The sequence below is a fragment of the Lissotriton vulgaris genome, chromosome 8 (assembly GCF_964263255.1).
Source record: "Lissotriton vulgaris chromosome 8, aLisVul1.2, whole genome shotgun sequence".
In the NCBI taxonomy this organism is placed as follows: domain Eukaryota; kingdom Metazoa; phylum Chordata; class Amphibia; order Caudata; family Salamandridae; genus Lissotriton; species Lissotriton vulgaris.
This window is the reverse complement of record NC_141696.1, coordinates 1,119,408,683-1,119,432,248: the sequence shown is the minus strand read 5'-3', so window position 1 is coordinate 1,119,432,248 and position 23,566 is coordinate 1,119,408,683. Positions and strand designations below refer to the sequence as shown.

The following is a 23,566-nucleotide window of genomic DNA, read 5'->3' as shown; positions in this document are numbered from 1 at the left end:
TGGGATTTTCACCATTACCTTGCAGACACAGGTGACCCTGATGGAGTACAATCCAAATAGAGGAGGATCTCTTCGCTCGCTGGTTCTCACTCAAAGCAATTCCATATTTCGTCATATTCCATCTAACATAAGCTTGTAACTCATCTTTAGGAATCATTCTGTATGAGTCAATTGTTCTGCTCATATTTGTAATTCCTACTAGTAATGCTTTGTTGCTCGAGTTACCCTTCGTGGAATGTGGGGAATATGGTTCGATGGTGAATATGAACATTGTTTGGAACGCCCATAATGAACCATTGTAACTAAATGGTAAGACCAGGTATGGGATACCCTTGCCTGTCGTATGCGGCATAAGACCACACACCCAACAGTTAGTTGTGTTTACTACTAATTGGTGTTGGTGTAAGAGCTGGATGAAAGAGTTATTAATGAACTCTAATCTTCTTGAGGACTCATGTTCAGGCAGGGGGTGAAAAGAGTGCAAGGAAACAGTAGGAGGAGGTATGGACTGAGTAGTGGGCGCAAATGAAACTTGAAAAGTGTATAAAACATAGCCTATTAAAAACATCATGACACCAAGCAACATAAAGATACCACATATTAATGATCTCTTTTTTGACATTAATATACACATTTTATCTTTAAAGTTCATTCGTTTGGCAGGTCTCTCCATCTCAGAAAACTCCATCCTCTCTAATTTGCTGCCCGCTATGGTAGGGTGTTTCTGCTGAAGAGTGCTTCCGTCAGTCCAGGGTAACTCCCTTGGACCAACCAGAACTGTCGACCTAACCGTCTCCAGCTGCACTCCAAAGACTTCGGCAACCGCGACCCTAGCAGCAGAACCGGATGGCGGTTCGAAAAAACAAAAATGAGCAAGTTTCTTGGATGAGAGAGCTGCACAATAAAAAGTAAAAAGAAAATATTTATTTATTTGTCCATAGTCATAGTTCTTGGCCTCAAATTATAACGGTTTCTGCCAGGTGCTGTCTGGTCCTGGAATAAGAGTTCAGGCTCTGTAGTGTTCAATCGAATTGACGGAGGCACAGCTTCTTGCACAATTTTATCGCTCTCCTTTTCAGAAGTTGTTCCTTTTATCTGTGCATCACTAAAAGGTAGGAAACGAGGCACGGTTTCAGCTTCAGAGTCAGCGATTCCCTCCTGGACCCATCGGTCATACGGAAGAGGCAGGGGGACCCTCTTATAATGATTGCCGTGCACCCAATGCTTCTTTCCTTCTACTCGAACGGCAGATCTTGTCGAGAGAAGAACTAGATGAGGGCCGGTCCATCGGGGCTGGTCATTCTTTGTTCGCTGGAAATTCTTGACCAGCACATAGGATCCAGAATCAATAGGATGCCCTGGAGCTTCGGAGGCCTGAGGTAGTGTGTCGTGGACCTGTTGATGTAAAACACGCAATTTAGCCGTCAATTCATACAGATAATCAAGCAGTACAGGGTGTTCTATTTCACTAAACCTGGTGGGCCTTGGCACTCCCCATATGTTGGCTGGGCGGCCGAACACAACTTCATAGGGACTAAGTCCCACTCTAGAGTAAACAGTCATTCTCGTTGATAGGAGTGCCAAGGGCAGAGCGTCAGGCCATTTAAGACCTGTGCTTGCTTGAATCTTGGCCAGTTTCAGTTTTAACGTGCCATTATAGCACTCTACTAGTCCAGCTGATTGGGGGTGATTTGCAGCGTGGAATTTTTGCTGGATGCCTAGCCCCTCACACACTCTCTTCATCACTCGACCCACAAATTCACTCCCATTATCACTCCAAACCATTCTAGGCATTCCAAATCTAGGGAAAAACTCTTTGACAAGGGCTTTGGCTGTGGACAAAGCAGTATTGTCCTTCAGGGGGTATGCTTCGACCCATCTTGAAAAGGCACAAACAACAACGAGTACGTATTTCAAATTGTTGCACCTTTCCATGTGGATGAATTCTAGCTGCAAAACCTCAAACGGATACGTTGGAGGCGCAAAATGACCAGCTGGAGTTGGAGTTCCCCTACCAGGGTTGTATTTCATACCATACAATTCTTGACCACATTCTCTGCACACTTAGGGATTCCACCATTTTGCCATACTGGAGCCAGCAACTTACAAATCCCTTTCACGCTGATATGAGCCATTCCATGAGCCATTGTCACCACTGCAAGCACATACGCATCGGGTAACAACCATCTCTGATGCTCTGATAATTCAATCCAACAACCATTCGCATCCAATTTACCTTTCCTTTCTCTCCATTCATTCAACTCTTTCTCTGTGGCTTCAGCTTGAATAGACTTCACACTCTCAATCGTATCTTTGCACATACCAACATCACCAATCCATCTCGCAGGGCAGGCAACATACATTCGACTCATTACATTCCTAGCAGTTTCTTTCGCAACTTCATCCGCAAACGCATTTCCACGACCAACATCATCCGTAACCTTTTTGTGCGCACTGTATTTCACAATTGCAACCTGTAGCGGCAAGGTCAGTGACTCGAGAAGCTCATTCACTAACTGACCATGCTGGATCTTAGCACCATGCGAAGTCAGGAACCCACGTTCTTTCCACAATCGTCCAAAACTGTGAGCCACACCAAATGCGTATTGACTGTCCGTGTACACATTCACTCGTTTTCCTTTCGCCAACACACACGCTCTTGTAAGTGCAATCAACTCTGCTGCTTGCGCTGAATTGTGGGGGATACGTGCAGTTTCAACAATAGTATGCAAAGTCGTCACAGCATATGCTGCAGTCGTATCACCATTCGGCAACTTGAAACACGAACCATCAACCCACAAAGTACCATCACATTCAGGAAGAGGAGTGTCTCTGAGGTCTATCCTCCCTTTTGTCTCTTCCTCTGTTCTCACAAAACAGTCATGCTGATCTTCACTATCATCGTCTGTCTCAGCTAAAATCGGCAACAATGTGGCTGGGTTTAGTGTATTGCACCTCTTTATGTGCACATGACTTGCCAACAGTGTCAGCTCATACCCTGACAACCGAGCACTAGTTAAGTGCTGTGTCTTTGTTCTGTTTAACAAAATGTCCACTGCATGCGGGACCATTACAATTAGCATGTTATTCATTACTAACCCAGCAGACTGTCGAATAGAAACAGCTGCTGCCGCAGTGGCTCTCAAGCAACTTGGCAACGCCTTAGCTACCGGATCCAGAGTCGCTGAAAAATACGCGCATGGACGCTGTTTGTCCCCAAAAGATTGTGTCAAAACTGACAATGCGCAACCTTCTTTCTCATGGACATATAATGTAAAAGGCTTACTGTAGTCGGGAGTACCCAACACAGGAGCCGAACACAATGCATCACGCAATTCGGAAAAACTTTTCTGACACTCTTCAGACCACGGAATGGGTTTCGGTGTATCTTTACAAGTTAATGCCACCAGAGGTTTGGCCAATAAAGAAAAATTTGGTATCCATTATCTGCAATATGGTGTAATGCCCAAGAAAGCACGCACTTCTCTCTGTGTCCTTGGGACACTTAATTTTGCAATTACCTGAATTCTCTCTGGGGTCAGTTTCCTTCCCTCCTTCGATAAGAGGTGACCTAAGTAGGTTACTTCTTGTCGACAATATTGTAACTTCGAAAGAGAAACTTTGTGGCGCAAATCACACAAATGACGCAACAACGACAATGTTGCTTCTTTACAAATATCCTCAGTATCTGCAGCTATTAGCAAATCATCGACGTACTGAATAAGAGTAGCGCCATCAGGTAGAACAATCGTATCAAGGTGTGTTTTCAAAGCCTGACTGAATATTGATGGACTTTCACAGTAGCCCTGAGGAGCGCGCTTGAAGCGGAAACTTCGGCCTCCTAAATTGAAGCCAAAAATATCCCTGCTCTCCTCGGCAATCGGGATGCTGAAGAAAGCATTCTTCAAGTCAATCACTGAGAACCAAGCGGCTGAAGCTGGAATCATAGTCAATGGGGCAGTGATATCAGGGACAACGGGAAACTGCGGCACAACAATCTTATTGACCTCCCTAAGATCAATCACGAATCTGTAAACAGGTGGCTGGGAAGGATCAGTACGCTTCAAAACTGGCAGAACAGGACTATTACAGATGTTGCCTCTTGTCTCTTCAATTACATCTTTCTCAATCAAATCATAGATAATCGCTAACAACGCCTTTTCACCTTCACTAGAGATCTTGTATTGGGGAATATGCGGCATTCTCACATTAGCTTTCAGTGTTACAACATATTGCGCTATTTCCAAGAGACCCACATCATTGGAGACAGTAGCCCAAAGAATATCCGGAAGAGAAGACAATTCTGTCGGAAGTTTATCCTTCGATAAGTACATTGGAGAAACCACTTTCTTACCCAGTGTAAGTTGTACTCCCGAAGGAGAACAGTACAAAGTCGCATATAATCGTTTCAACAGATCTAAACCCAACAAGTTTTCACCACAACCTGTTGTAAGAATGAGGGGTGCTTCGAATTCACAAGGTCCAACAGAAAGGGAGATAGGACTAGAAATCGGGTTCCTAACCGGGCGCCAGAAAAACCAACTGAAACATTCATTTCGCCAGACAAAGATGCGCCAGGGAGTTTTGAGTGCATAATAGAACTCTTTGTAGCACCAGTATCCAACAGAAAAGGCTCTGACACACCTGATGTAATTACCTCAACATAAGGCCCACTCTGATCTACTGGAACTGAAACAACTCCCTCTCTTTGTCCATGGCTGTCCTAGCAATCATTACCTTCCATATTCTCATCTTCTGCATAGTAGTCATCAGCATAGTACTGAGCCGTCCTAGCAAACGCGTTATTCTGCTGGTCGAAACTATTCATAGAGTTCTGAGGCGGGAAGGAACGAGCGTTCTGGGGGAAGTTTCCCCGTCCCCTACCTCTAGGACCTTGTTGAACACCTCGACCTCTTGCACCAGAAGTACCATTTGTACGCTGTAACAAAACCGGACAACTACTCTTGAAATGACCCTCTTCTTTACAATACGCACACTGATTGGGGCCATACGGTAAGCGTTGCTGAGAAAACTCGTTTCTTTGCGAGTTTCTCGAATATTGCTGAGGTTGCTGATAGTCGCGCTGGCTATTATTTCGAGGTGGATAAGCTTGCTGCAGGAGGACTTTAGTTTTCAATTCCTTAGTCTTTTTATCCGCTTTCTCTAACTCATCTTTACGCCTATTCTCATAGTACTGGGCCGTGGCCAAAATCTGTGCTGACGTGGAAACAGCCCAAGCACTCTCAGAATCCTTCAACTTATTACATAATTCAGGAAGCAAATTATGTACAAATTTGTCAACGAACAATCTTTGGCCATCCTCCGTAGTCATATCCTGACCACTATGATCTACAAAAGTCTCCTCGAACCTCGTGAAGAAGTCAGACACAGTCTCATCTTTCTTTTGTTTGCATGCAGACAACTTGTCCCAATTAACACGCAATTCGGGCATTAAAGTCTTCATATACGTAATAATCCTACCAGGAAGTTCTGCTACTAAAGGCTCACGTTTAGCACCACCAACTTGTCTAGCATCAGCAGCGGCAATATTTACCCATGTGTCGCCTAACTCTTGATCATGATCCGTATGACGAATCTTTCCCCATAAAGGCTGTGGAACAACATTTCCAAACAACATATCTACACCGGCTAAATTCATGATACAGGAGCCTGCAGTCTGTGATAATTCTTTGTAATATCCTGCAGGATTTTTACGGGGATCAGGCAATGTCTGCTTAGGAGCCAAAACTTCAGCTCGCTTCCATGGGACATGTACCCACACACGTTGGAAATGTGGCAGAATAGCTGGAACAGCATTTGCGTCCCCTTCCCTGCAAACTGGGGGAACTTCTCTAATGGGATATTGTCTTGCCTTTGTCTTAACCTCAGAGTCAAACAACGACTGGGAAACGCCCTCACTCCTAAACGACAACAATGTCGCAACTGCTTTCTCAACATCGGAGCCTACAATTGTGCCTTTTGCAAACTCGAACCGCACACGATACAACTCAGACATATTGCGTTCCGAATTATCTTCCTCTAATTCCTCGCAAAGGAAAACACACATTTTCTCAAAGACGTATCTCTGTTTCGATGCTTCCCACTGGTGGAAGACATCCATAATAGAATCTAGCTCATATCGCACCGGGTCTGTAACCCATTTATGTGCCAAACGATCCAATATCTCTTTCTCTCTAGAGTCAGGCAACTGACTGCGTGACTGTCTACGCTCTGTAGCAGGGGACATACCCAATTGGACCAACAAAGGAGAAAAGAAACCCGAAACGGCAGCGGTCATTCGCTGTCTGGCAGAAGGAGAAGAGGAAAGAATAAAGGTAGATGGAGAAGAATCCAGAGTCAGAGCAAGAGGAGCATTAGGAACAGACGTAGAAGTAGCAGGCAAAGGCAAAGTCGGCGGCCCCTGAGGAGGCTGCGCCGAAGGAATGGCAACCAACGGAAGAGGAGCTGGTTGTGGAGGAATCACAGGAGGCACAACATTCGGAGGTTGTACAGCCACAACTGGTGGCGGAGGTGCCGTAGCATTCTGTGCATAAGGGGGTGGTGAACACAGGAGATGTGACATCAATGAATCTTTCTCAAGATCGTTCCTCGCTTCCTGTTCTTTAGTTGGCAAAGCTGGGTAGCATCTATCTACCGCTAACTTCTTTACTCGTTTCATCTGTTCACTTTCTTGTTCTTCTTCATTATCCCTAAATGCAACAGCAGCTTGTACCATTGACATGCCTCGTTCACGTTTATTTTTCTTCGCTAATTTCATTTCTTTCTGTTTGGCTTCTTTGCGCCATAGGCGAAAAGAGTCAAACATCGCCGGCCGGGCTTTCTTCTTAAAACGTTTAACCTCTAGATTATCCAAGATTTCTGTGTCAAAGCTACCATATTGTGGCCTTTTTAAAACACCATCCTTCCTGGTGTATCGGACCCATATTTCGTTATATGTGATAGGGCCTACGCCAAAGTTCACATAGAGTTCATATGTTGGAGTTCCAATCGGAGGAACCGGACACGAGTCCTCCAACCGGGAATCCCTACTACAACCAAGACAAAACAAATTCCCAAGTCTGCTAAGACCAGGCATCTTCGCTCTCTAGTCTAGCTTCAAACTTCAAAGGATTATCGAATACGATAGTCTCGTGAATACACGAGTCCTTCGGCTTTGGCACTTGCAAGTTCCAAATCAAAGCGATCCCGAAGGGATACCAAACTTAGAGCCAAACTAAGGACTGGGAGACGCTCCACTTATACTTGACTGAGGTATCGATGACGTCACCAGAAGACTCGTCTATCGTTTCGCTCTACCACTCATCAAGGGTCCAAAACAGGGCGATAGTCAGGGCAGCAGTCCTTCGTAGCCGTCGGGACGCGGGGAACCTCGCAGCAAAGACCTTCGGACCACGTCGACATGTAGGGGTCGCTGAAGTGGTTGGCCGTCCTCCGGAATTTTCACACGAAGCTCCTCACGAACCTCTGGCTTGGACCGGTACCGCTGATACCGCCCTACGTTGGGCGCCAACTGAGGTACCGGGTTTTTATGATCCCGGCGGTGCCAGGGAGAACACCCAAAGACCTCGAGTCCTTCCTGTTTCAGACTACAGAAACACAGAGTCTTCTAGGTGAAATTAAGGATCGTATTTATTGGCTGCAACCAGTAACCGGTATCCTAGAAGTACAACAGCATGTATGTTCTCAGGAGACTGCTCGTTTTTACAGTACCAGTCTTCTCTTTTTATACTAAATAATAAGCTTCAGGCAAACATTCCTTGTTTTACAGTCAACCATACAAATATTTTCACTACAAAGAAAAAGCAAAGTCATGATGACAAGCCCACATTTCAGTTTGTCCAGTTCGTGATAGATTACCCGGCAGGGCCCAGAACTTCCATCAGATATCGACGGACCCCTAATAAAATCGGGCACCTCCCCCTCGTAAAACAGATCATACAAAAGAAACAGGGACAGGTGTGTGTGAGATTAGGCATAGCTTGTGTGCGATGAACGGTTTATGACATGTTGCGCCTTGATACTAATCTCGTTCAGCCACTGGGAAAGGAACTGCCCGAACAGGTTTGGCTTGAGGCAGTGGAGTCAGCTCGCCCAGGTCACAGAGGAGACAGCAAAGGTGTACATGTCCTTTCAGATCGAATTCAGCTTTAGTCATTTGGCTATGTAAGGGCAATCACAAAATGGCTGCCGCTCACAAAATGGAACCCGAGGGTTCAAAGACGAAAACTACGATTTCAGGGTGATTTCGTCACTCGATCATGACAGAAATGCTTAGGTATAGTATTTAAGCCATTTCCGGTCTGCTAGTACCAAAATCGTCATGGTACGATGATATTTATGACACGAGTGCAGAGCTTTGGTACCACACAATAGCGGAGTCCGGAATTTTCAGTACCACATGCCTTTCAACTCTCTCATGCCTGTATGCTCTTAAAAATGCTGGTTAATACCGGAATAGGAGTGATGTTTTAAGCAATGCTTCAGTGTGCACATTTACCGGTGGAGGGCTTTTTGTTTAAGTTTGGCAATGTTAAGTTCTTCAAGAAAGTTAGGCTTAAGGTGCTGCAGGGCCTGGCAAAAACATGGGCAGACTTGAGGAGGTGGGTCACTTTGGGTTATTTCTCTAGTATGGCCCCATTGTGGGATTCACCCGGGGGTCCAGAATGCCTGAGGGATAGTTTGGCAGGTCTGCTAAGAGAATCCGGCCTAGCAGTCTGGGGGTACCTGATCTCAGATGGTACACTGTTAACATGGGAACAACTTAGTGAGAGGGTTGGGCCAGGTCTATCTAGGTTCAAATACCTCCAGCTGGCTAGCTGGGTTCAGGCTCAGATACAAACTACCAAGGGTGGCTTTTTAGGGGAAGGCAATCACTTAGAGTTGAATCTTGTGACCAGACCTCAAGGGAAGAAAGAAGTCTCCTTCTGGTACCAGGCAGTGTTGGAGGCAGTGGACGGAGAGTTCAAACTAGCTCAAGATCTATGGGGGAGTGTTTTACCTGGCCAAGATTGCGGCACTCTGTAGCAGACTTCGTGTAAACTCCTGTATGATATAGAAAAGCTGGCATGGCTAAAAAGGAATGATCTGTACATCATCCACAGGGTTTACTTTACAATACTGAAGCTTTCTAAAATTAACAAATAGCTGCCCGTATGTTGCAAGAAATGTGGTCTGGACTTGGCTTCTGACAAGAATATGTTTAAAGATTGTCCAGCTCTGGCCTCTTTTTAGGGCAGTTTTGGCAAATGTGTGTGGGACCTAATTGGAATCTCGATAATCATCGATATATCCTTGGTCTTTTTTGGCCTTCAGGAGAATGTTAGAGGCCATATAAGATCGCTACTTTTTTACGCTGTGCTCCTGGCCAGGAGACAAATATGCATAAAATGGACAGAACCTATCCCTCCTTCCTTTTTAGAATGGCAATCTTCGGTCCTGGCAACTTCTAAGTTGGATCTATTGAGAACTGGCAGCCAAAAGAAGAGAACTTTCTGGAATATTTTCAAATCACGATGAGACCCGGAGAAGTGAGGTTTTTCCTTCTTGGGTCCTATGATTATGCTGCCTGAACACTCTAAGGCCAGGTCGGGACCACTCCCAGGATAAGCAGGGAGCCTCTAAGACAAGGCCATCTAACTCCTGAAGCTTGTAAAATAGAGTCATCTCAGTGGGCATCTGGGAGTACACATCAGCAAGTCTTAGTGCCGGTAGGTGGACGAGTTTAAACTCTTAGCCGCCTATGCCGCTCAGTTCGCTGAGTGTGGGTACAGACGATCTGAATGTACACTCAAAGCGAGATGGGCGGTAAATGAGGACAAAAAAAAAACAAAGACAATTCCAGTATTCATTTGCCATCTAGATTGTTTTGTAAAAGTTGAATTTAAATTCAAAACAAAAGAAATCAAGGCATGGTCTGAAATGTCAATATTACCAATCTTAGGAGTTATTACAGATTGGATTAATTGTGCGAAAATTAATAGATAATCAATCCTAGAATGTGAATTATGTGGGTTGGAAAAGAATGTAAAACATTTTTCTGTAGGGAAATGCAATCGCCAAATGTCAACTATCTTAGTGGTTTGAATAAATGATTTAAAAGCATGAAAAACCTTTGGAGGGCAAAATGTAGTACTAGATAGTCAATCTATAATGGGTCAGCAATAACATTAAAAACCCCTCCAACAATTAAAGGAACGTTACCCAACTTTAGAACCTCAGTAGTAATATTAGACCAAAAAACAGGGTCATCCGCAGTAGGGCCATAAACATTAAGTAAAAATATGACTGAATCATGAACTTTAATTTTAACTATGATATATCTCCCAGCAGCATCCGACGTTTTACTAATAACTTGGCAATGTAGTTTTTTTGCAAAGAAAATAGCCACACCATTTTTTTTCCATTAGCAGGCGAAGAAACAATAGTATCTACCCACTTTTTCTTCATATTATTACGATCTATATAAGTCTCTTGAACAAAACAAATATCTGCCTTACAACTACCTAAATAATCTAAAGTTTTTGTACGCTTAACTGGACGACTTAATCCTTTAACATTTAATGGGACAACTTTAATATTGTGAACATTAGCCGTAGTGAAAAAAGAGAGTATAAGAAGTCAAGAAGAGGAAAGGAAGAGATAGAGAAAGAGTATGAATAAATAGTAGCTCCAGAACTAGTAAAAGGACAGGAAAAAATTAAAATAAGGAAAAAACGACAAACAGAATACATAAATTTCAAGAATGAAACGCACACACGTTCTACAAGCATGACCGGAACCGTTGGAGCACTACGTAAGATAAACCATTAATCTGTCAGAAAATACGCAGTCAGGTGAAATCAAGTATTAGATCCATGAGTATCAATGGAGTGTTGTGATTGTTGATCCAAAAAGGTCGATGAAAAGATTTTGAAAGATTGTCTTTCCAGATACGCATTGTTGAAGGATCAAAAAGACCATATTTGAAACCAAGACTTCGTAGTTGAGGACGAAGAGCAGTGAATTCTTTGCAAATTGAAACTGCCTCCTTAGCAAAGTCTTGATGAATAAATATTTTATTCCCATTGACCATCAAAGAAGGGATTTCTAGTGCTGCTTTTTGAATCAAAACCAGGTGGTGATGTCGGAGAACTTTGAATATCATTTGTTGAGGTTTAGTGTTTTGAGGATTGGATGTGAAGGAATCCTGTGGGCCTTTTCAATCTCAAATTTTTCTGGATATTTAATTTGTAGGAGGCCAGGAACCAGATTTTCCAAATTTTATCTGCAGTTGTTATCCTCAACATTCTCTGGCAAATTAAAAATGCGTAGGTTGTATTATCTGTTGCGATTTTCCATATCTAAAAGTCGGGTAGACATAGGTAAAAGTTTCTTGCTTAGCCTTACTGTCTTGTATTTTAATTGAGTTATCAGAGATTTTCATTGACAAACTCACCATTTCTTTTCAGACATTTTAAATCTCTGATGCAATAGTATCTGTGTTGAGACGAAGTGCTTGAATTTCCTCTAATATTAAGGATAATTAAGGTTCAGATGACTCTACCACTTTAGATTTAATTGGCGGAGGTGATACCTGCTGTCTCCTTTTATTATGAATAGTATTTTTATTATCCATTTTCTTGTATTAAGAAGTAAAATTCGTAAAAAAATAGAAAGATTGGAGAAAAATATGAATGAAGCAGTGAAGAAATCCTTAACATGGCTGTTGCAGCAGCTAAAATGGGCTGTGGAAGTGGCTAGGCCCAAGCCAGGTCCTTTCCTGAATGATTACTCCGCCCCCTGACTAACAAGCCTGTCTGTACCTGTAGGCAGAGCTGGAAGCAGAGGCTGGGAGAAGAAAAACGCCACTTTCACCTGTCAGAAACGAGAGAAACCGCACCACTCCACAGGTACCGACTTTATCATTTCAGCGACCTCATTTTAGCCACAATTCTGACAGAAAATCATCATAAATTGATAAAAATGTGCAGGAGATCACCGGGAGGCGGCCATCTTGTATAGCGTGCTCGCGCGTCTTGGAAATCTAGAGCTTTGAACATTGACTTGAAACAACAGCCGAGACAGCTCTGCTGTATTGAGTATAAGCTTACCTATCAAGCAAAAAGTGCAATAGAAGCACTATTTTTAGCACACATCCTATGCCAATGAAATGTTGTACTCAAAGGAATCAACATGTTGGCAGAGCCAAAGCCCTTTTCTCAGTAGTGCTTTTTAAAGTTGTGCTTTTGTTCACGTAAGGTTTTGTGCTCTCTGAGCTGTCAAGTCAGGTCTCAAAAACAACGGTATTGGCTTTCAGAATTCTTGTTCTTGATGAGCTTTCGATTCAGAATTCACTGTTAGGCCTTCATCACGAGTTGGCCACAATTCTCGTTCCAGCCAAAAATGTCGATTTGCATCCGAAACAGAAACTACACGTTTTGTGGTAATTACGACCACATATCCACCTGCTGACAGTTGGTGACTATCCAGTCTGAAAAAAGCTATTGGGTTAGTTATTTCCCATTCTATTTGGATCTTAAACAAGATAATTCATCATCCTCTGGTAACAGCATGGCCTGGTATTACCGATATCTCAGTATCAATAATGACTGCTCTGGTATTACCACCACAGTAAGGGCCAACTTGTATTGAGGGTAGTGGTGACTTGCTTAATGAATGAGGGGCATATTATCAAGACAGGCGATAAAATTATCGCCGCTTTTGCGGCAAAGAACTGCCGTTAAAATGGCGATAATGGGGTTGATAATATGCTATATGGAATTCCAATTGAAGCCCATGTTAAATGTGAAGGACATCTAACATGGGCGTCAATTGGAATTCCATAGAGCATATTATCACGCCAATTATCGCCGATTTAGCGGCAGTTTTCTGCCGCTACAGCGTCGATAATTTTATCGCCTATCTTGATAATATGCCCCTCAGTGTTTTAAACCACCCAGGGACTGTTCCGCTATCAGGGAAACATATCCCTGGTTCTCAAAGGGTTGGGTCTTGTGGGCGAGTTTGTAATGTATGTGGAAGGTAGCATGCACATATTTATTTATATGTAGAGATTTGTGTAGCACAAATCTAGCTACAACCCTGCAGGGCCCTGTTGTCTGCTATTATCGAGAAGCCGCTTTCAGGCGTCTGTTTTGTTCAATTTAATGACTGTGAAAATTGCCTGAAAATACCATGAACCACAAGTTGTGACCAAATGTATTTTTAGATATCTGGTACAGTATGCCTTGTCGTTAACTTGCACACATTGCCCTAATATGACTTTCAAGGACCATTGATGTCATTTAGAGAGCGGACAGAGGTAACAGGGGTTATTAAGAATTACATGCAAGGTTCTTGGTGACATATCAGGATTCAGTCTGCTTCCTCGAAGCCAAAACATCTAAGACAAAACATCCTCTCGTTAACATATGTTTTGGGTGTTGCTGGGTAATATCAAATGATGTCATGCTGTTAATTGCACACCATCATGTCAGCACAACTGAACTTCCAGACAGAGCCAAGCAAAAAACGAACAGAATTCTAAAAAAAAACCACTTTAGAAATCTTTCTTGGATGAGGATCTTTTGTATTTCACTACATGCAGCAAAACTACGCGATGACACACGCGAGACAAGACACCAAAATGTTGAAAGTCAGACAATTGTGGAATCATTAATCTTACAGTACATGTGGTATCAGCGCAGTATAAACAGTTGCATTGTTATGAGTAAAAATAAACAGAAATCATTCTGACTTTCTCTTTAAAAACAGGCCAGCATGTAATCAGGCCATCTTAGACCACCTCCCACTCACTGGCAGCACATTGTCTAAGTAAGGGGTTTCTCAGGCACCGGGGGGCAGATTTACAAGCCCCTTGCAGGGGCGTAACACAGGCCCCCGCATCCTCCGCAGTGCGGGGGGGGCCACGAGCTCCAGGAGGCCACCTCAGCCCTGCACTTTGGCGGGGGAGATCCTGATAGAGTCTCGAGGGGGCCCCTCTATGTACCTTGCAGGTTGGCCCCCTCAATTATCGTTATGCCACTGGCCCATTGAGCCACATTTACCCCGCCACTGCGTCACAGAAGTGAACCATGGGCCACGTTGCGCCTTATTTACAACGTGACACATCTAGGGAGATGCGCCACGGTGTAAAGCCCTGCGCCACATGAAACCTGCGTTAGGTTTCATGTGGGCGTACCGTTTGTAAAAGTGACACAGTGAATTCTACAAGATTTCACTGAGTTACTTTTCCAAGGCCGCTGCGACAAAACGTTATGCCTGCTTGAAGCAGGCGTAAGGAATGGCGAACCACGTTAGGTATGGGCGGCCTCTGTGCATTGCTGGAGTTGCGTCGCAAGCGCGATGCAACTCCAGCAATGCGCCGCCCTTACGCCACAAGACGCGACACGCATCTGCCTATCCTTGCATCACAGTGCGACTCATTGTAAATGCGACGCATCCGTGGTGGCTGAAGGGGAGACTTGCGTGTGCATCTGTTCTGGCGCGTCCCTGCTGATTTGCAGAGATGCGCCAGACATTGTAAATATGCCCCCAAGTACCTATAGTCTCTCTTTAGGTCTATATCCAACCCACAAATGTATATTGATGAACACCGTGACCTGATTCGAAGATTTGTGAACCAAAAAACTATTTCAAAAATGTAATGTGGCGTTATGGTAGCTTGATGCAGTAGTAAATCTAAGTTGGGGATGGGTTTATGAGTGTTTCTGGGTGCAGCACCTTGCAGATGGAGGTGCACAGTGAGACATATATGGACCTTCATTACATGTGGCCATATGTTCGGACCATATTTGTCGGGCATGATAAATTCGAATACAATGGGTAGGAATTTTTTGTGTCCAACAAATAGCCCTCAATTAAAGTTGTGTCCTCGATAATAGGGATTAACTTCTGGATTTTGCGGTATTATCCACCAAAATATGCATGACCTGGTAATTATCAAACATTCTTCTCACCAATACATTTTGGCAGGTTTGACCTGCGAAAATGTATTGGGGATAAACTGAGGGAGTGCAGTGTTAGTCACTAAGCTCCTAATTGCGACATATGCAGGTTCAATAGTTACTGAAATATTGCAATTCAATTGGGCCACTCGTAATGAGGTCCGAGTCTTTCGAGTATTCCCCTACCTTTTGCACAAGGTTTCCCACCCCAGAAATACAGGTTTTTCCATTGAAGGTGGGATTAAATGCCTTTTAAAGGTTCGAAATGGGAGGCACTATTAAGATATTGAAAACGACTTTAGGAGATTCTTTGATAAAAAAAATCCCCGTGGAAAAAAAATGAAAACATTTATATGTGGCAATCCAAATTTAAACATGGAAAGTTTTTACCTAATGGAAATCCAATATGTGTAAATGTTGTGCACTGGAGTACTAGGCGCCATGTTATAGTAAGGGTGAACTGTTGCTGTTTGCGCCACAGCGCACCATCAACTGGGTGTGCTTTGTGCAATCAAGAACAGTGTGCCCCAATTACTGATTATGCGCTGCCCCTAAGGCAGTCAAAAAAATTGTGCTGCCTGGGGGGCAGCCCATTAGTGAAAGAATTTGGACTGATTGAAGCAGGTGGCACCCGGCCAATGGGGCGAGGGACCCCCCCTGCAGGTGAGTGCAGCGAGTGGCCAAACCCCCTTGCCTAGGGATGTCTGGGAGGTCAGTGCGCCACCTCTTTTCTTCCCTCCAGACGTGCACCTCTGCCTTTTTACCTCTGTTCCTATGTCCATATTGCAGCTCAGGTGCAGAATCGAAGTTATTTCCCCATTTGCTTGGGGCCACGTCACCATGCAAATTAGGGAATATTCCTTTAGTATAGCATAGTTGCTAAATGCATGACTGCCCCTATCTGTATGATGGAAGAGGCAGCAAAAGCGTCTCCAGCCTCCTCTGTGATATTGAAGCACCATGTGTCAGGACTTGGAAGGAAGAGGTAGGTGTGTAAGAAATGGGGTTATATTGGTTGTGTGGAATGGAAGCCCTACTCAGGCAACAACCACAATCCTTCTCAAGGTGAGCCACAAAAAGCCACTAAATCAACCTGTGTTTAAACCTCTGGTAGCTTGGCACAAATCAGTCAAGTTTAAGTTAGAGGTAATGTGTAAAGTATTTATGCAGCACAAAAACGAATACATTGAAAACATTACACAAGAAAAATCCCAACCCACTTTAGAAAAATAGAGTACATTTTAATAAATAAAATGATGCCAGAATGACAAAAATCCAATCAGCTGCATCGAAGATATTACATTTTAAATGTTTACATGAAAATAGCACCGAAAAGCACAAAGCGCCCCTCGGAGGTATCTGGTCGCACTGGACCGGGTTAATGTCACAAGTTCGGGCCGATCGTGATGGAATGTGGGCCAGATACAGGGGCCAGGTTAGTCCCGCTGGAAAGTTCAGTGTAAAGAGTTGTGTACACACAGTGGAGAAGTGTGGCTCAATGGTTAGAGCGGCAGACCCTGATGCAGAGGTCTGGCCCGGGACCAGGGTTCAATTCCCCGCCTCGGTGGGTCTTGGGCTCAAAATTCCACGGACCTGATAATTCTCGCCTCAGTACCTATTCCAATCATGGAGTCCCACTCTGCAACTCTGGGCAATAGCTTGCTTAATCTCCACAACGGCCCCCACAACGCTAAGGATGCCTGGCCTCCACCTTGGGGGTGCCCAGGAGTGGACACCTCACAGGGAAAGCCAGGATGGGTTCCACAGCGGTATTCGTACAAGCGCCTTGAGACCCTTGCGGGTGAGTAGTGCGCTATACAAGTATCAATTTACATTACATTTACACATTGGAGGAGGCAGCAAGGAGGAGGCTGAGCATCACGGATGGTCTTTGCTGCAGTGTAAAGAACCCATCAAGCATCGCAGATAGTCATTCTTGAACAGTAGTCAAACACTGGTGCACTGTGAGAACCACTGCCTCCTCTTGAATGTTACAAAAAACTATTGAAGAAATTGTTTCAGACTTGCCTTTTAATTTCATACCTGAATCAAGAGCTTGATCAGCTCCATGCCCCCTCTGTATTTGTTTTAATACCTCTGGTAATACTGCCAATGAGGGTGTGTCTTGTGCAGTAGTCTAGGTACTAGTAACCATTGTTCCCCATGTTGTGCACTCCTCTACAGGTGGTACCATACCAAGTGGAACACATAAATAGTCATATTAATAGAGTCATAAGCGCTGAACCTCAAAACGATACCTGCACTTTGTGATACAACAATGACAGCTCGCAACAACTGCCAATATGAAACTGCAGTAATGGGAGCTTTCTAAAATTACTTCAGAAGTAAATACCTCTGTAGGCCAGGATTCATTTGGTTCTCAAGCTGCAAAAAATGCATCTTAAAACTAAAAATGAGTCTAAGAGTTCTGGTCAACTTATATACTGGGGTTTACGGTACTCCCAAGAGATCACTTTGCATAGGTTAGGTTTTTTGCTTTACATATATCATGCGTTTCATGTGCCTTTTCTATCTTTCTCTTGCCCAAACAGTGTTATTCAGAGAAAAACATTGCATTTTTCAATGTTAGTTATAAGACCTATGTCTGTCGACTTTTTGCACATATTTATCCAAGAAGTGTTGAAAAATCACAGTACTTGTGAAGCTCACCCAGGAGGGAAAGTACCAGGTGCTACCACCGTTCGCAAAAGACCTTCGCTGTCAGGGTGTTTGTAATAGAAAAGCCAATGCTTTGCAAAATGCTCACACGCAGAAGAAACCATCACATGCAAAGATGTTATTGATAAGGAAATGCAACGAGCACAGAGGTTTTCGACATTGATCATGTAAGCTCAATAATCATGATGCAACCAAGAAATTAAGTGGTGTAATGATAATAACATAAAAATGGTGCGCACAAGTTTCAAAGTTGAATTGAAATCAGCTAATGCAAGCACTAGTCGGTTGAGGAAAAGTCCTCATAAATACAAAACTACATTAACCAGCATGCCTTGCCACCCACGTCCAATGCAAACGGAATTGAAACAGGAAGTTCTTTTTCAACAAAACGAGCTCTCAGGTAGTAACAGCGTTCCAGAGAGCCAGCTGGATGTGGAAGGAATGACTATGAATGTTTGCAAAAACGTGAGTGCTGACAACGAGTTGTTTTGAAATATTTGACTCTAGCAGTTAAAAGGAGATGCTTAACAAGATATTGATTTTGCTCATGTTCTCTTTAGGACAAAGCCATGATTAGCAACAAGAGTGATTATCATCCTGATTCATGAAGCAAAATAGCGAGCGCAATAGCTGCGAAAATGCTATTGCGAGCGCAATTTCATAAATAGGTATTCTCCAAGAAAAGTGCGAAATCGCAAACACAGAATAGCGAAATCGCTAAAAGATTCGCAGAATCCCGGCAGTAGACCATTAGCGAATCGGAATTTGCGATAAACCACGTATTCTGTGAATAAAATAGCGAATTCGCAATACAATCACAATCGGTAATCATGAAAAATCGCAAATAGCAAAAAACCCTAAATCGCTGTTTGCGAGGTGCAATTTAAGGACAACCCAAAGCAGGTGGTAACCATCAAAGTCATTGTAAATTTTTTTTTGAAAATCCGTTGCCCAACCAGTAACAGGTGCAGGCCTGACCAAACACACTTAAGGAGATGCAGCATCAGCATAAGAAGTCTCAGAATGCCAGGACTCTACATGGTGGTCAGGCGGCGAAGGCTACAGCGAGCAGCACGGAGGAGACGCAGAATCCAGGACAGGATATTCCGCCAGGGGGTCACCCTGCTGGGCCAAACCAGAGAGCAAATATACGCAACGTACCGCCTGAATGGGCCAATGATCATCAAGCTAATTCAGGACCTTGACCCCCTGATGCAGCACCCAACAAGGCGGACCAATGCCGTGCCCACACATGTCCAGGTATTGTGTAGCCTGCATCTCCTGGCCTCTGGGAGCTTCCAGGGGATAGTTGCGGCCGCTGGGGGGATATCCCAGCCCACCATGTCCCGCTGCCTAGGGAGTTTCCTTGACGCAATGCTTACCCAGCTACACCACCACTTCAAATTTCCCACCAGCCAACAGGATTTGGATGAGACCAAGCATCAATTCTACAATGTTGCGCATTTCCCACATGTGATAGGATGCATAGACTGTACCCACATCCAAATCTGCCCACCAGCTGCAATGGAGTACATGTACCGCAATCGCAAGTCCTACCACTCCCTCAACATCCAGATGGTCTGCAATGCTAAGACATACATCACGGACATAGTGGCACAGTACCCGGGGAGTACACATGACTCCTTCATATTCCGGCACTGCGGCCTCCACACACGACTGGCCGGTGGAGACTTTGGTGAAGGACACCTACTTGGTAAGTACACTTGGCCCACAATGTTACACTGCGATGAAGTAGCTGCACTGAACAGGCACTCACCCTCTGCTCCTCTCATTCAGGTGACAGTGGCTACGCCCTCCGTGAATACCTCCTCACCCCATACCTCAACCCTGCTACACCACAGCAACGGCGTTACAATGTAGCACACATACGCACAAGGAATTGCATTGAGAGGACATTTGGGCTACTGAAGAGCAGATTCCGCATACTGCACAAGACTGGTGGGGCCATGTACTACAGTCCTGATGTGTGCTGCCGCATTGTGGCTGTGTGTGCAATACTACACAACATTGCTACCAAGCGCCGGATACCTGTAGAGATCTCTGGCAGTGAGTCGGAAGGGGATGACCGGCCACCTGCACATGCGCGTCATGCACGCGGGGAGAACCCAGCTGAAGGACGCAGACGCCGCAACCACATCACAATGAACAGTTTCTAGTGCACCCACTCCCCTCACCCAACAAATCACAAATGCATGCCAATGGAAATAATGACAGGAGGCCGATGTATGATGCTAGAATAAATATTATTGTTAAAGGCACAATAATAATGTAATGTTTCTATTCTTTACATGCAAGCAGTATTGCGCCAAACTGCTACAAACAATACACAGGACATGCTTGTATCATCAGTATGTCCCAGCCAATGTACATGAAAGTCAAGTGCGCCTCCGGCGCGCAGCACCCAATTGCCTCTCTGGCTCTTCCTCTGGGACGGCACGTGACCCTGCAGTGGGCCTGGTGCTGCGGCGCAACACGCCAACCTGTGAGGCAGACAGGCTGCTGACACTGGAGGTGCCCTCACTGGTGTCGTCCCCACCGACATTGCCTTGCCCAGTAGGATGGAGTGCCAGTACGGCACTGGTGACCTGCTCCAAGACTCGTGCCACATCCTCGCAGCATTGCACCATTTGCTGCTGCATAGCCAGGGACCGTCGTGAGAGCTGGGAGGTGGCATTCCCAATTGCATAGTTTTAGCGGGTATAGGCTGATAGCCGCGTAAGTAGTTGGTGTTGGCGGCGGCGGGCGGTGTTACGCTGTGATATGAGGGCTGCAGTGTTAGCCTCCATGGCTGTTGTCATGCGCTCCATCCTGTCGGAGACATTTGCGACATTGCGGCCAATGTTGTGGAGCTGGAGCTGTATTGCCCCTTGCCGTCGTGCCTGCAACTGATGGATTCTCAGCATCCGGCGCTCTATGCTGAGGCCTGGTACGCGCACAGCCATCCCCCTCCTGCTGCTGCGTGCTGTGTTCTGCTGGCGAGCCCTGCCTTGCCTGCTGTGCTGGCTGGCCACAGTGGGTGTGCGCACTGTCACCACACTAGCAGCACCAGATGTAGAGGGTCCTGCTGGTGGTGAAGTTGTGGTTGTCAATGGTGCTGCGCCTGATGGTGCTGGCGCAGATGGTGGTGCCCTGGCTGCGGGGATAGGTGCAGCGCCTGATGGTGCTGGCGCAGATGGTGGTGCCCTGGCTGCGGGGATAGGTGCAGCGCCTGGTGGTGCTGGCGCAGATGGTGGTGCCCTGGCTGCGGGGATAGGTGCAGCGCCTGATGGTGCTGGCGCAGATGGTGTTGCCCTGGCTGCTGGGATAGGTGCAGCGCCTGATGGTGCAGGATGTCTGGCTGTTGGCACCTCCTCAGCATCCTCCGGTGCCTCGTCAATGAGCAGCCTGTCGCTGTCGCTGCTGTTGTCAGCGCCACCTGTGGGGGAAGTGGACGTAGATTAATTGCATGTATCTGTCACACGTTCAGTTGCTACATGCATGCTGGCTGACATTCCCTGACTGGCTGTGGCATTGCGTACTTCGGGACATGTCTGGCTGCATTGGGGTTCTTGTACATTGTGGGCAGACTACATGTCCCACAATGCTTTTGGGCATGACCTACTGTGCATGGATTTCATGACTTTGGATGATTATGGGAGGCTATAGGGTCATGGCCATTGTTAGGGGACAGGGTCGCAGTCGCATTCCACTTACCTTGGCTGTCTTGGGTGGGTCGGGATGAGTCCAGATTGATGACCCCTATGCACGCCTCTCGCTCAAGTGTGTCCTCCACGCGGTCCTCCAAGGGGTGTTGGGAGGGACTGTAGAATCTCCACCTCCAGTAGCCAGGGTCTCGCCCAGACTCTCTCGCCCACAGCGTTTACTTTTGCGGCTATCCCAAGCCAGAGTCAGCGTTTCTCCGCCTCAGGCACCCTCCTGGAGTCCTTTCCAAAAAGTTTTGGGTGGTTATCAACCACTCCGTCAATCAGGTGCTACAACTCCTGCTCAGAGAATTTGAGCTTCCGCTTGCGCCCGGTGTCGCTGGGCCCTGGTGCTGCATCCTCTGCCATTGCTGCAGTCACAAAAGTAAAGGATTTTGAAGTTTGAAGGTGTCCTGGAAGAAGCTCTGTGAGATGCAGCCTCAAGATCAGCCTCACTGTTCTGAATGGGGGTGGGAACTGCCTGCTTCCTGGTTGTGATGTCATCACTGTGCTCGAAATGCGACTTCCCGTTTTTGCGATCTCGCTAAATGCGAGATCGCATTTAGCGATCTCGCAATTTGCGATTCCTACACGCAATTCGCAATTCCTACACGGATGTTGACGGAAATTGCGATTTATCTGCGATTTTTGAAAATCGCTAACGCTTTTTGCGGCCACGTGCGAATCGCTTTATTTTCTCGGTAATTTTGATGAATGCCGGTCTGCGATTTCTAAATTGCGATTCGCTGTAAATCGCAATTTAAAAATCGCAGAATTCGGTTTTCATGAATCAGGCTGTTAGATCCTTGTATTTATGCCACGGCGAGCGCTAACTGTCACTAGTAACTTAAACTGCAAGTAAGTGCTAGAACAAAGGATTTTGCACTTATGCGCCAGTCTTTCAATTAAAAGCCTAGAGCCTCCATCCCTCCATTGATAATAATTTTGTGTCTGCAGGCTCATAAACAAATCGGCACCACAAGCCACGTCAAATATAGCGTTAAGCTGAAGGATAGGTGAATGTTGAAGCCAAAGGGAAATTTTTCACAAGTAAGTGAAATCTGTGATAAATCTACAAACATCCACAAACAACTAATTATTAACAATTTAAAAATGGGCAATGAGTAACTAAATTACCTTGTCCTTTTACGAAACCAATTTCACAACGGTCTCCCATTTCCTTGAAGAGATGCCGAAGACCAATTTGAGGTAAATATAATCTTGAAATATCTACGAGTGCAATAGAGATGATAGAGAATGAGGAGTGTGTACTAAAACATTACACATGGGTTTATTGGTTTTTACAGAATCCAGTCACATCCCTAAAGAGAGACCCCAAAAATAGAGTGGGACCTGAAACGTGTTGGCACTTCTAACCAACGGGAAGAATTTAAATCAGAATGTGTAGCAACTTAGGGAAATATATGTATTGAATACTGTACCCCTTTGTTACCTGAAATGTTCTTTACCCCCGTTGTGTGGTAACCCCAGTGCTTCTTGAAACTTTGATTTGTGTGTTACCAGTTTTTTTCTGCTTTTGGACTGGAAACAATCTAAAAAAAAATCAGTTATTTGTCACTATGTCTCAATTCTGTTTGGTTTGATGCAGTGGTGGCTGGTGACATTTGAAAGTGGTAGGGCGTAAAAATGTTGACGTACTGCACTCCGACGAGTGAGCGCAAAAATGCCTGTTTGTAACAGCAAAGGCTTCCCATGTTATCTTTTCCCATTAGAAAAGCCATCCCAGGGTCTGAGGTAGGACTTATAAGCTTTTTTTCACTCTATGGTCCCCTCAGGCTCCTTATGTTGGTGCCCTTGGAATCCTTCTCAATCTATTGCCACATAATATCCCTGTTCTCCCTTATGCCATGCAGGTCTTGTGCACTATTACCTGGAAACTCTACGCTTGCCTTGAAACATGTGTCTGCAAGGAAATGGTGCAACACTACCCTGACAATTCCCCAGAATATTCATCCAGTGAGAGCAGCACACTGTCCTCCAGCCTACCAGGGTATTTCCGCGTGTACTTCGTCATCATGGAAAAATCAGATGCGGTGGGAATATGATGGTCAAAGAAGAAATGTGACCTCGCTGTTTTAATAAATAGGTGACATGCTACTACGACAGGAAAGCAATACTGCATGTAGCGCTCTAGCAGAATGCAATGATTAAATACCTGCAGGCGTGTAATATAAACTGTGTAATAAATAATGTTCAGGG

The 23,566-nt window shown here is 45.0% G+C and overlaps 1 pseudogene; it reads right to left on the bottom strand.

Annotated features, from left to right (window-relative positions):
* Positions 1 to 20,041: 20,041 nt before the first annotated feature.
* Positions 20,042 to 23,566, bottom strand: part of LOC147698353 (uncharacterized) — a 36,533-nt pseudogene continuing 33,008 nt past the window's right edge.